Source organism: Lontra canadensis, unplaced genomic scaffold, assembly GCF_010015895.1.
Source record: "Lontra canadensis isolate GAN:19392208 unplaced genomic scaffold, GSC_riverotter_1.0 scaffold53, whole genome shotgun sequence".
Lineage (NCBI taxonomy): Eukaryota > Metazoa > Chordata > Mammalia > Carnivora > Mustelidae > Lontra > Lontra canadensis.
Window position 1 is genome coordinate 7,174,117 of NW_022631047.1, and position 11,468 is coordinate 7,185,584.

Consider the following 11,468-nt stretch of genomic DNA (forward strand, 5'->3'; position numbering starts at 1 on the left):
GCAGGCTCCCTGCTGAGCAGAAAGCCCAATGTGGGACTCGATTCCAGGACCCTGAGACCATGAATGACCTGAGCCGAAGGCAGTGGCTTAACCCACTGAGCCACCCAGGCGCCCCAAACCACAGGAATTTAAAAGGAATAAAACCATAGGTAAAGATTCCCAGAAGAAAGAAATTAATTAAAATTTTCTAGTATGACCTTCAATAAACACTCTACAGTTCTGCTCAAAAACAAGCAAAATCATGACCAAACCATCAACAGATCTGTGCCTTCATTTGAATAGGGTAATGAAGAGAAAGGAATGTTTCCTCACCACCAAGGGTCCTTAGGAGCCAATGCTTCGAACATCTAGTGATTGGTCCCGCCAGTTTCACATCTCTTTCAGGAAGGATTATACTTAACCTCTATCAGAGCCAAAAAAGGACCAGATGATTCCACAGAAAATGCCGAAATCATAAAAGAGGAGTCAGGATAGTGCACGGAGAAACTGTCTTCCTCAAGCACCTCCCAGAACAATTTTCACTGGTCAAAACAACCCTACCTACTATTGACCACTTAGACGCTCTGTCCGTGTAAATCACACACACCAGATTTTAAAGATTAGGACCACAAAGAGAGGGTAAAATATCTCCTTTATATTCAATACACCTCATTGACATGATATTTGAGTATATGGGATTAAATAAAACATACTGTTAAAATTAATTTCACCCTTTTCCTTTTTTTTTTTTTATACAACTACTAGGAAATTTTTTAATTACATAAGTGCCCCCCTCTGAGGCCAGCACTGTGCCATTCTTGCATAGTTCTGGTCTAAACAGAGCCCGAGTTCCCTCCAAGCTCTTTAGCCTGGTTGCACCACCGTATCACAATAGGACCGGCCTGGGTCTGCTCAGGCTGGCCATGGCAACAAAGCAACACCCGGGAGGTTTCAGTAGAGGCCAAAAGTCTAAACTCCAGTTGAGACAGATTGGATTCCTTCCAGGGGCCATGAGGGAAGGATCCGTTCCAGTCTTGTCTCTGGCCTATAGATGGCTATCTTCTCTGTGTGTCTTTATGTGTCTTCCCTCCTTGGGTCTGTGTCCAAATCTCACCCTCTCTAAGGACACCAGTCCTACTGGATTACAGCCCAACCCAATGCCCTCAAAACAACCGGTTCCCTGTGTGAAGACCCTCTCTGAATAAGGCAGGGGTAACCAGGGGTTAGGACTCCAGCACATGAATTTGATGGCGGGCACACGATGCAGCCCAAAACAGAATGTGAGCCTAGAGAAATCCCCCCTGGATGAATAGGGCAATTTGTCAAATCAAAGGAGTGGCATTGTCCCACAGTGGTGCTTAGAAGGCGGCCTCCTCTGTTCGGCAAATCCCGGCACTCTCCATAACCAGGTCGTTTGTACCATTCTCCAGCAGCTGCTACAGGTAATTCCCCTCTGATGTCACTCAAAGCTTCCATTTCCTTCAGATTTCTCCCCAAAGACTCAAACTTCTCCTTTTTCTATTTTTTTCTAATTTTTCTAATAGAAGACCCAGCTATATCAATGCATAATTGATTATTAGGGTCACTATGGAAAGGTTCAAGCTTAAAGTGATACAAGGTGGCAAAATTCTTTTTATTACACTTCCTACAATTTCTTTTCATTTCTGTCTCAATTAGAATTTAAAAATGTGTCTGAATTTTTAAGCCCTGATTTCAAAATCTGCAACTTTGTTTGGCCGAGAAAGTTGGTAGCATTATAAATGTGCAAAGCAAGCCAGTTTAGAATTTTTTATATTCTCCCTATGCATACTGCAGGAAGGCATAAGAAGCTTAAGGAAAGAAAAGCAGGGTTTGAAAAACCACTTCAGCAAATCCTGGGCCTAGGACGGGTTGCTGTGGAGGCAGGATGGAAAGAATCTGCAGAAACTAGAGACATTTTTGCAAATAATTATGAGAATGCTGCCTTCTGACTTGATTTAAAGTCACATCTGACCCAAAGCCGACCCGTTTTAGAGCTGACCAAGGCTTATAGGCCTGGATGTGAGTGGCCAGTGGGAACACTCAGATACCGGGAATCCTCAGGGACAGGGGGCCCCCCAAGAGGCTGGACCCAGATATAAGGGCTGGAGTTCTGCTTCTACACAGTGAGCCCCCCACTCTGCCGCCTGCATCACGTTGGGGAAGTTGCAGTGTTCAGGACGGCCAGACGGGTGTTCACTGGTGACCAGGTTCTAAGATGACGAGCACAGCAGCTCAGAGCTGATTGACCTTTCCTTGCCCGAGACACAGAGCAAATGAAATAAAAATCCCTAGGACATCGTATGAGGCTTCTAATTCCACCTCCTGGATTTACTGTCCTCACTTTCTTTGTTGTTTTGGGGGTGTTTTGTGTGTGTGGCTTGTTGTTTGTTTGTTTTTAGGAAACATGAATAAAAGGCAGAAGCACCTGTGAGTTCAGCCACACAGAGCACGGCCCACCTCCCACCTGCCTTCAAATCTGCAAGTGCCATGAAACCGTCCTGAACCTGAGCCATTCAGGCTGTTCTGATGCTTTCCCAGGAAGAACCTGCTACATGCATCCCTCCGGTGTGAGCTGAGGAAGCGAACCCTAGAAAGAAGCAGAGTGTTAGGGTTCCGAAGAGTCAGAGCGGCCCCTGGCTTCTGACTCCCTGGGGCCACATGGAGGCTGGAAGGAGCAGTTCCCGGATTTCAGATGCGAGGAGTAGGTTTCCTTAGTCATCTTCGTGACCTGAGCCCGGATAGCACAACCGCGCCAGACCTGCGTGCTCACCACTGTTCCAAGCCACGAGCTACAGTGTGGCTTAGGGCCCAGGGCCACCTGCCCGCTGGGAGCCACCAAAAGGAGCTGTCCTGCGTGTGTTGTGGGCTCGCCCCTTAGGTGAGACGCAGAGAGATGTGGGCTTTCTCCTTCCTAAAGGGCAAAGGTACCACTTGCCCCTCCCGTTCTGAGAGCACGGCTGGGGACAGCTGCATGGGGCTTGTCCATGTGGATCAAGGAGCCCTGGGGGACCTGTGTGGGGCTCACCCCATGTGCATGAAAGAGCACGTGGGGGATTCACACACAGGGACCATTCAGCCCTAAGATTCTATGATCTCTCCTTATCTTGCCTTGGTGTGCTTCAAGATCTAACTTCTGGTCCTTTGAAATGCATTATTTAATAAGCCATAACCAGTCTGTGCTGTACTTTGAAACAGCTGTTTGCTCCTCGCTGGGGGGTAAAACTTTATAGCTCAGCTACCAAAAATTCACCCTGTCAGACAGGGGCAGAGGAAAGTGGGGGAGAAACCATCTCTGCATGGAGGGCTCTCTCAATTTCTTTTCCATTTGGTGGCAAGTTCTGACCAAGCTACTGGCCCATTCCATGATTGTTTAGTTTTATAGTGAGAAACATCCACTCAGCGATTTAATCCTAATCTGGACAGATTATTCTAATGGCGTGGAAGCTTCTGGATGAACTCCAGATCTGATCCAGCCCCTCCTTTTCTGGGGGACAGGGAGGTGTCTGTGGTAACACCAACTGAACAATATGGGGAGTTCTTAACTCTTGGACAGAAGGAAGGAAAATTCACCATCAAGTCACACCTGTGGGGCTTGGAGCCCTTCTTGTGTTACCTAGAAAGCTCATCCTTTTTATGAACTTGAGAATTTAAATAAACAAGCAAAAGCATCTTGGGTTGGGGTACAAACCATAGGTAATGAAAGGGCCAGATCAGGTGGGGAGGGGCACGGCTGGGTCAGGATGGCCCCTTTCCCTTCACGGTGCACTCAGCCGGCACAGCCCCCGGCTTTTTGAAGGTAAAACTTCACCATTCCCTTTTCCAACCTTGGTCTTCTCTCTGACCTAATTCAGTGATGGTTTTGCCCAGACAGACTTCCAAAAACTAGTAAAAAAAGAAAAAAATAATAAAATTTAAAGCCCTGATAGAAACTTCATCTTTTGAAATTCAGCACTAGATCCAAATTCACAACCTACATCCCTCAGATGATTTATGAGTGGACAGTGAGCCATAAGATTGTTATTCCCATAAGGGAAAGGTAGCATCACTTCAAGGGAAGTTAAATAAACAAATGTGGGCTGCTCTGAAAGAGAAAGGGGATGCCTCCTCACCCGGTAGCTCCTCAGGGGATTTCTGCTCTCTTCTTGAACCCTGTGGGGTTTGGAATCTCAGAGCTAAACAATGGAAAATATAATATACTAGGAATGCAGAGTTGACGGCAGATACAAAGTCCTTAGAAGATCTGGCATTTCATGTCCACAGAAACAAGGGAAGACAGTTCTCAGACCACTTTCCTCATTAAGAACAGCCCTACAACATTATCTGAGGCACGAAAAATGGAAGTGGGAGAAAGGCAGCTTTTGCATGCAAAGTGTTAGAAGCCATACAGACAAAATGCAACAATACAGACTGAAACAGAAAACAGTTTATTAATGGGTGAGGTTTTAAGGAAAAGCAAAACAGGGGATAATGAATTAATCCACAAGACAACACTTGGTAGCAGACTTACAGTGGACCGATTTCTTTGGAGAGGATTATGAGAACCTACAGGTCATCACTGATGCTAAGAACTTACTAAATTGCTCATAAAGCAAAGACTGAAGACTCTGACACTGTCATAAACTTAATTTACTCTTCTGCCTAGTTGTCTCATTTCTTTGTGTTGTAAATAATTTTCAAGAGAAATAATGGTATCAGATTACAGATTGAAAAACATCAATTGTTTTTCCTGCAATTGATATACACTCACCCTAAAAATGTCCCCGAATTTTCCAAGAGTAGATACATCAGTGAACAGTCAAGGCCATCTTGTATGTGGATGATGGGTACAATTCAGACCTGCTATCACAGGAGAGGCATCTTGGCTTGTGTAATCCAAATGCTCAAGATCAGGCTTCAGGTACAGCTGTATCCAGTACATCCACAATAGCTTGGATCAGGTCTATCTCCACCTTTGCCTTCTTTGGATTAGCGTCATTTTCTTCTGTTTTCCGCAGTGACTCCTCTCTGGCTTTCTTCACGTGTTCGTATCTCTTAGTTACCTGCTCATGTTTGTGGAGTGGAACCATGACTGCTGGAGAGCTGGCATCTATCTCCTGAGTCCAGATAAAAACCCTCTTCCCTGGACATGGATGTGGTTTGGATAAGAGGAGGCTGGCTCTGGGTGATATGTGGAGGGTGCAGGCTGGGGAGCTTTCCTCCAGAGTGTGGGCATCTCTGATTCAGGTACTTTCCTGCTCTAACCTGCATTACCCTCCTGTGGCATTGCCCATCTCTCTCCCACTACTCATAGGCAAAGGGGCATGGATTCTTCATTTCCCCATCTCCCACTCACCCTATTGGACTTCTAGGTCCCTCATGCCACCAAACAGCCCTCCCTATGATCCCCCAAACCATCTTGTCATTGTCATTCCCAGTAGATCTCAGGCACCACTGTACCAACTCTCAGCACTGGGGGACAATTGTCACAGCTCACACCCCCTTAAAGCTCTCTCTGTGCCACAAACCCTCCTGGTTCACTTCCTGCCTCCTAGAATGTCACAACTCCCTCCAACTCCTGAGCACGTGCTTCCTACCGCACAGAACTGGGCATTCTTTCCTTGTTCTCTGTCCACACCCTTGCATGCTCCCCTCATCTATGTACAGAAGACATGATACACACAGGCACTCCTGTGCTGATGAATGAATGAATGAATGAGCTGCCAGGTTGGACTGAGCACTCCAGCACTCTAAGTAACTCCTTCCAAGCCTGGGGGGCAGTGACATCTGCAGGACCACTCAGAACACCCCCACTAGGAGCTCCCCAGGACATGACTTTTCCCTGCATGAACTGAACTGGCCTCAGACACGTCTCATAACAATGATGCTAGTGGTCCCCAAAATTCATTCCCTGTTCAGAAAAGGAGCACCTGAGAACCTGATGCTAGTTGACAACTTCAATATATGATAAATAAAACAAAGACATTGAATTCCCACAGGTGTATCACAGATGACAATGCTTTCCTTAAAAATATACACACCAAAAAATGTGTTTGATTTTCTGTGGTTGTCTTAAAACAAAAGTAATGAGTAAATGGTGACAAATAAAATGCATTCAGAGCAAAGGCCTTTTGAATTCTGTATCACAGCAGAGCAATATAAACACACCAGAACCTTCGAAAGCCATTCTGACATGTAATATTATGTTTCCTGACAGTCTAAGTTATCAATTTTGTAAGCAGCCATTGTCTAAATATTAAAAAAGAAATTTAAACTTTGTTACTACTTTTCTAGTTGCCGAGAGAGAAATATATATGAAAAGATCAAATGTTCTTTCATGACAAAAGAGGTCATTGATTTCCCTTTGTAAATACTACAGTAAAAACTATGTATTTATGTGTCTAGACATATGTATGTGTGCTCTTTTAGACAGTGCTGCATTTTCCTTTTATATACTATACATGGAATTTGAAACTGAAAATATGTGAAAGAAAAATGAACAAACCCTCTAAAAAGAGGAAAATGAAGAGTAACACTACCAGGATAATTATCTTTACAATTTTTGTCCTGAAAGTTTTGATCATATTTAGTGCTTTGAAACTTTAATATGGATGTATATTCAAAAAAGTCCACTTCCACAGAACTTCTCCATTTGAACTTTTGTATTAAACAGTAAAAGTCTCTGGGTGCCCGGCTGGCTGAGTCTGATGAGCGTGCGACTCTTGATCTCAGGGCTGTGAGTTCAAGCTTCACATTGTGTGCAGAGTTTACTTAAAAAAAAAATAAAATCTTTTAAAAAGAATAATGAAAAGTCTCTGCAGAAGGGCAGTGTGCTCCGCGCTGTACAACACCTCCACCTAGTGGCCAAGCGGCTTCATTACATAGCAGCCCAAAATGAACTTCACCACCTTAAAGATAGAGGTTTTTTAAAAAAATCATTCACAACCTGCATTGTCTGGGTGGCTCAGTAGGTTAAGTGTCTGACACTTGATCTCAGCTCAGGTCTTGATTCCAGTGCTATGAGTCTCAGCTCTGTGGAGGCTACTTAAAAAAATGTTATCAATATTAACAACCATTAAAGCAATACATGTAATTCATAAGCAAAGACACAGAACCAGGATATTTACATGTGTAGCACACATAAAATACATTTTAGCATTTTGTGATGTGAGAATCTTTACAGATTGGGGTGCGGGTGGGCCTCAAGGCAGGGGCGGGGGAGGGACAGGCTAAAATGTTCCTTTTCCTGAGGTTAAATTCTGACAGGTTTTTAGAAGAGTATTAACTAGGTTACACAGAAAAGGATGAAATAGCTCTTAACCACTAACATATAACAAAGCAAAAAGGAAAAGAAATGTAATCTGATTAATCTGTGCAAAGTAATTTCACCCAGTGATTTATGATCTTCTACCATTTGGGTATCTCACCTGCCATGAAGCATGGCGTATACTATGTACATCTCTAGCCATTCCAAATGTGACTTTGCTGAATACACAGTGAATTCCTGCCTGCTCAGGCTGTCCTGTTTCATATTCCTGCAGTGTGAATGTGTCCCGCCAATCTAAAGAGAGCCAAAGCAGCCACCGCCGCTATTCCTTCAAGTACAAGAAATAAAAACACATTTGGGTGACAAGAAAACAATAGCTAAAAGGAGATATTTAAAGCTAAAATATTATGTCAGAGACGATGTTATTAGACCTACAATCCTCACTGCCTCCTGTGTCTTCGAAGGCAGGGGCTGCCCACATTCTTCATACGCCGTAGCATTTCAAAAAGCCTGTTTACAAGTACTACCTGCTCAACTGGAGACCAACCATCAGAGGCAGTTCACCAAGTTCCCCTCAAGTCCACATTGGCTGCAAAAATGATTTCAGATTTAGGAATCTCAGGGTCCAGCCACAGGGCCGACCAGGCAAACACATTGTTGTGCTAGATAGCACACGAATAGCAATCTTTTCTCTTTTTATTTTTAAAGGTTTTATTTACTTATTCGATAGGGACCTAGAGCAACAACCACCTGGGGGGGGGAGAGGCAAAGGGAGAAGGAGAAGCAGGTTCCCTGCTGAGTGGAGCACAATCCCAGGACCCCAAGAACATGACTCCAGCCAAAGGCAGATGCTTCACCGACTGAGACACACAGGTGCCCCAGAAAGCAATCTTTTGAGCATGAGTGGAGCTGGAAAGAGAGCAAAGAGAGACTCTGTGCCCAGACAACACAGGAAGGTCGAACACAAAATCCTCTCCAGCACAGAGACAGGGAAGCCAATGCATCAGTAGCGCAAAGGGCATGTCAGCGGCCACTTCTACAGAGAAAACAAAGCCCGGCTGGGGGCAGCGCCAGTGAGTATGGCATGAGTACTGGGAGTCAGAAGGGGCAGCAAAGGGTAATGAAAAGGTTGCAGCTAGAGCTGCTGTCAACATGTGGGCAACGATCCTAAGCGGGGAAGGTAGGGGCGAGGTGGTTTTCTGGGGAAAGGATGTGCTGCAGAGGTCAGGACGGAGACAAACTCTTGGGAGGGTTCCCGGAGCAGGAAGTTGGCCCGAGGCTGAGGGCTGAGGGGGCCAGAAGGAGGGATTCAGTCGGGTCATGTTTGACCTCCTGGATCCCAGCGAGGACGCTGACTTCAGCCCCCGGTTTATGTAAACATAACTACACAAAACCAACAAGGCAGTTCTCCCATTTCTCTTGCCCCTCCCCCGCCCCTGCCTCGAGGCCCACCCGCACCCCAACCGTTCCCTGCCCCAGAGCGGTTTTCGGCTGCGGCGGTGCTGGTGATCGGGGCGAGCTTGGAGCGTGCGTAAGTCCACTCCGATGGCATCCGTGTCTGTCCCTGTCGCACTGCGGTCACTCGGGGTCATGGCGGCGGGCCCCGTCAGCGCGGTCACGCATGTGGTCAGGCACACGGACACGCACGCGCTCAAGCACGGCACACATTGCCTCTTCTGTACCACCGGCTTATACGTCAGTGTCTCCCTGCGTGTGCGTGTGTCACATTTCCTCCCACAAGCACCCGCGGGCGCGCACCCAGCTGTACCGTCCTGGCTGTCATGAGTAACGACGACAACGGCGCCGTCGATAGGGGGCGCAGTGCCGGACTAGACGCGCCCGCTTCCTCACCTCGTGCGGAGCCCCTAGCTGCGTTCCCCGTGGTCCGGCTGCAGGCAGTGCGGCCCTGACTCGCGCTCCAACCACATGTCCACGATGGTGCGTGGCGGCCGGCGTTCTCTTGCGCCCGCGGGCCCGCGTTGTCTCCTGGGGCATCTGCTCGCATGTCCCGCTCGGTGTCCCGCGGGGGTTCCAGCGGCAGCCGCACTGCGGTGTCTGCCCAGGACAGGTCAGGCCCCAGAGCCGCCCTCCCAGGACCCGCGCCGGCTCTGCACTCCGCAGCCCGCCACAGTGCCGGAGCCTGCGATAGCCGGCCTGCAGACAGCCGGGCAAGAACGAAGCGTCTTCTCTGCACCGACGCCTGCACGTGCCCGTGGCTCGCCCCGCGTCCCGCTCGCCCCAGGCAGGCAGCGCCCTCCGCCACGCTCCAAACCAGCGGCCGCTCCGGCCGCGCCACCCACAGACGCGCCCCTGCCTCCCACCCCTCCCTGGCAGCCAGCAGTTGCTCGCGGCCCCGTGGGTCACGGAGGCCCCCCTGCCCCCGCAGCCCCAGCTTCGCCACCCAGGCAGGAGAAGGCATCCACTCCCACGGCACCACGCCCCACCCTCACCGCCTGGAGACAGCTTCCGGGGCTGCGCCTGCACACAGGGCTCCAACGGAGCTATCCCAGAGTGCTGTGCGCTGAGCTCCCATGAGGCTCAGAGCAGCGTCACTCAACGCGGCAGCGGAGGGGACACGTGGGAGGCACGGCGTGTGTCCCAGCGGTACCCACGAGCGTGGGTGGCAGTTGGCCTCGACCGGTCCCGCGTGGGGCGCCGGCCCCCGCCCAAGATGCCCTCTGGGAGCCTCTCCGCTGGCCGACAGTGCCGAGAGCCGGGATCATCGGACCGTGAGGGGTGGTAAGCTATGGGCTGCGGGGGCGAAATGCAGGGGCGAGCTGCGGGGGCAGAGCACGTGCAGCCTGGCTGCTTGGAGTCTGGGACCGCGGGCCTGTGTCCCCTGCGAGCACGGACGTCCTGGGCTGGTGTTGGACGGCGCTAGTGCCGGACCTTGTGCTGTCCGCCCCCGCGAGGGTGGTTGGTTCCTTCCCCGTATCGGGCACTCCTGTCGTCCCACCTCCCTGGCGTCCCAGTGGCCCCAACTTGTGCCACCTGATGCTCCAGCACGTTGAGGCCCAGCCCCCCTGAGTGCCCGGCCGCCGCCTCCTGGACACTGCCCTTGTAGGCTCCCGGGGGTCCCGACCTCACGGAGCCGCGGCCTCCCCCAGCTGTCAAGGCTGAAACCTGGGCTCATCTCCCCCATCCAGACGTTCGTTACGTCATTGGTCTCCCTTAAAGCCCGTGCGTTTCTTATCTCAACTGCGGCTGCTGCCCCATTGCTCTGCCGTCCAGCTCCGGGACCACCAGGAAGCCTTCTAACGCTGTGTTGTTAGTGACAGTCCTCAGTTAATGCGCCCAGCGCTTTCTGTCGGCGAGCTCCAAACCCTGCTGCAGTGCACGTGGGACCCTGGTCCGTCTGACTCCTGGCCCCCAGGATCCTGGGCTGGTCTCTCTCACAAACACGGCGCGCTTCGTTCCAGCCACAGACACAGAATGCGGAACGAGTTGTGGTGCTTCACGCACCAGCATCAGTCTCTCTCACCCGCCACACTATTTACATCTTGGGCCAGATTCTTCTTTATTGTAGGGGACTGACCTATGCTCTGCAGGGTGTTTGGCAGCCTGCGTGTTCTCTGCCCACTGATGCCAGTACCACACCCACCCCACCTAGTTTTCACAACAACCAAAAAAACCCCACAAACCTTGGGATTTTAGCAAATGTTCCCTGGAAAATAGTCTTCAGGTGAAAACAACTGGTATTCGTATTTGCAAATGCTGTTCGTTTTGCCTATGTATAATAGATACTTGATAGATAATCCCAATTTGAGAATATTCAATGAAGGAATAAGAAGAATAAAAATAAAATAAATTCACTAAGTGAGTCATTTTGCAAACAACAGATCTTATCTCTTCAAAGACAATGTCTTTGAACAAATCATTAAAAATCATTAAAAAATGAAGACTGCCACACCCAGTGCTCTGTTACGCTGAAAATAAATTTTAAAAAATGATTTAAAAAAATGAAGACTGCCAAAAATGATAAATATGTTGGTAAATATAAATTGTTTTACTTTTTAAAAATAAGTTCTTGATAGTTTACTGCTTAAGCAGAAATAATACCCAAGTGTGACAGTGTAATAAAAATAGAACATCAGTACCATGCTGTCCTGCTCACAGCTTTGTAGTAAAGCTTGAAATCAGGCATTGGGATGCCTCCAGTTTTGTTTTTCCTTTTCAACATTTCCTTAGCAATTCGGGGTCTCTTCGGGTTCCATACAAATTTTAG

At 48.6% G+C, this 11,468-nt stretch overlaps 1 pseudogene; it reads left to right on the top strand.

The window, feature by feature from the left end:
• The window catches only part of LOC116877561, a 125,268-nt pseudogene extending 116,115 nt beyond the window's left edge, over positions 1-9,153 (top strand).
• Positions 9,154-11,468: the final 2,315 nt, after the last annotated feature.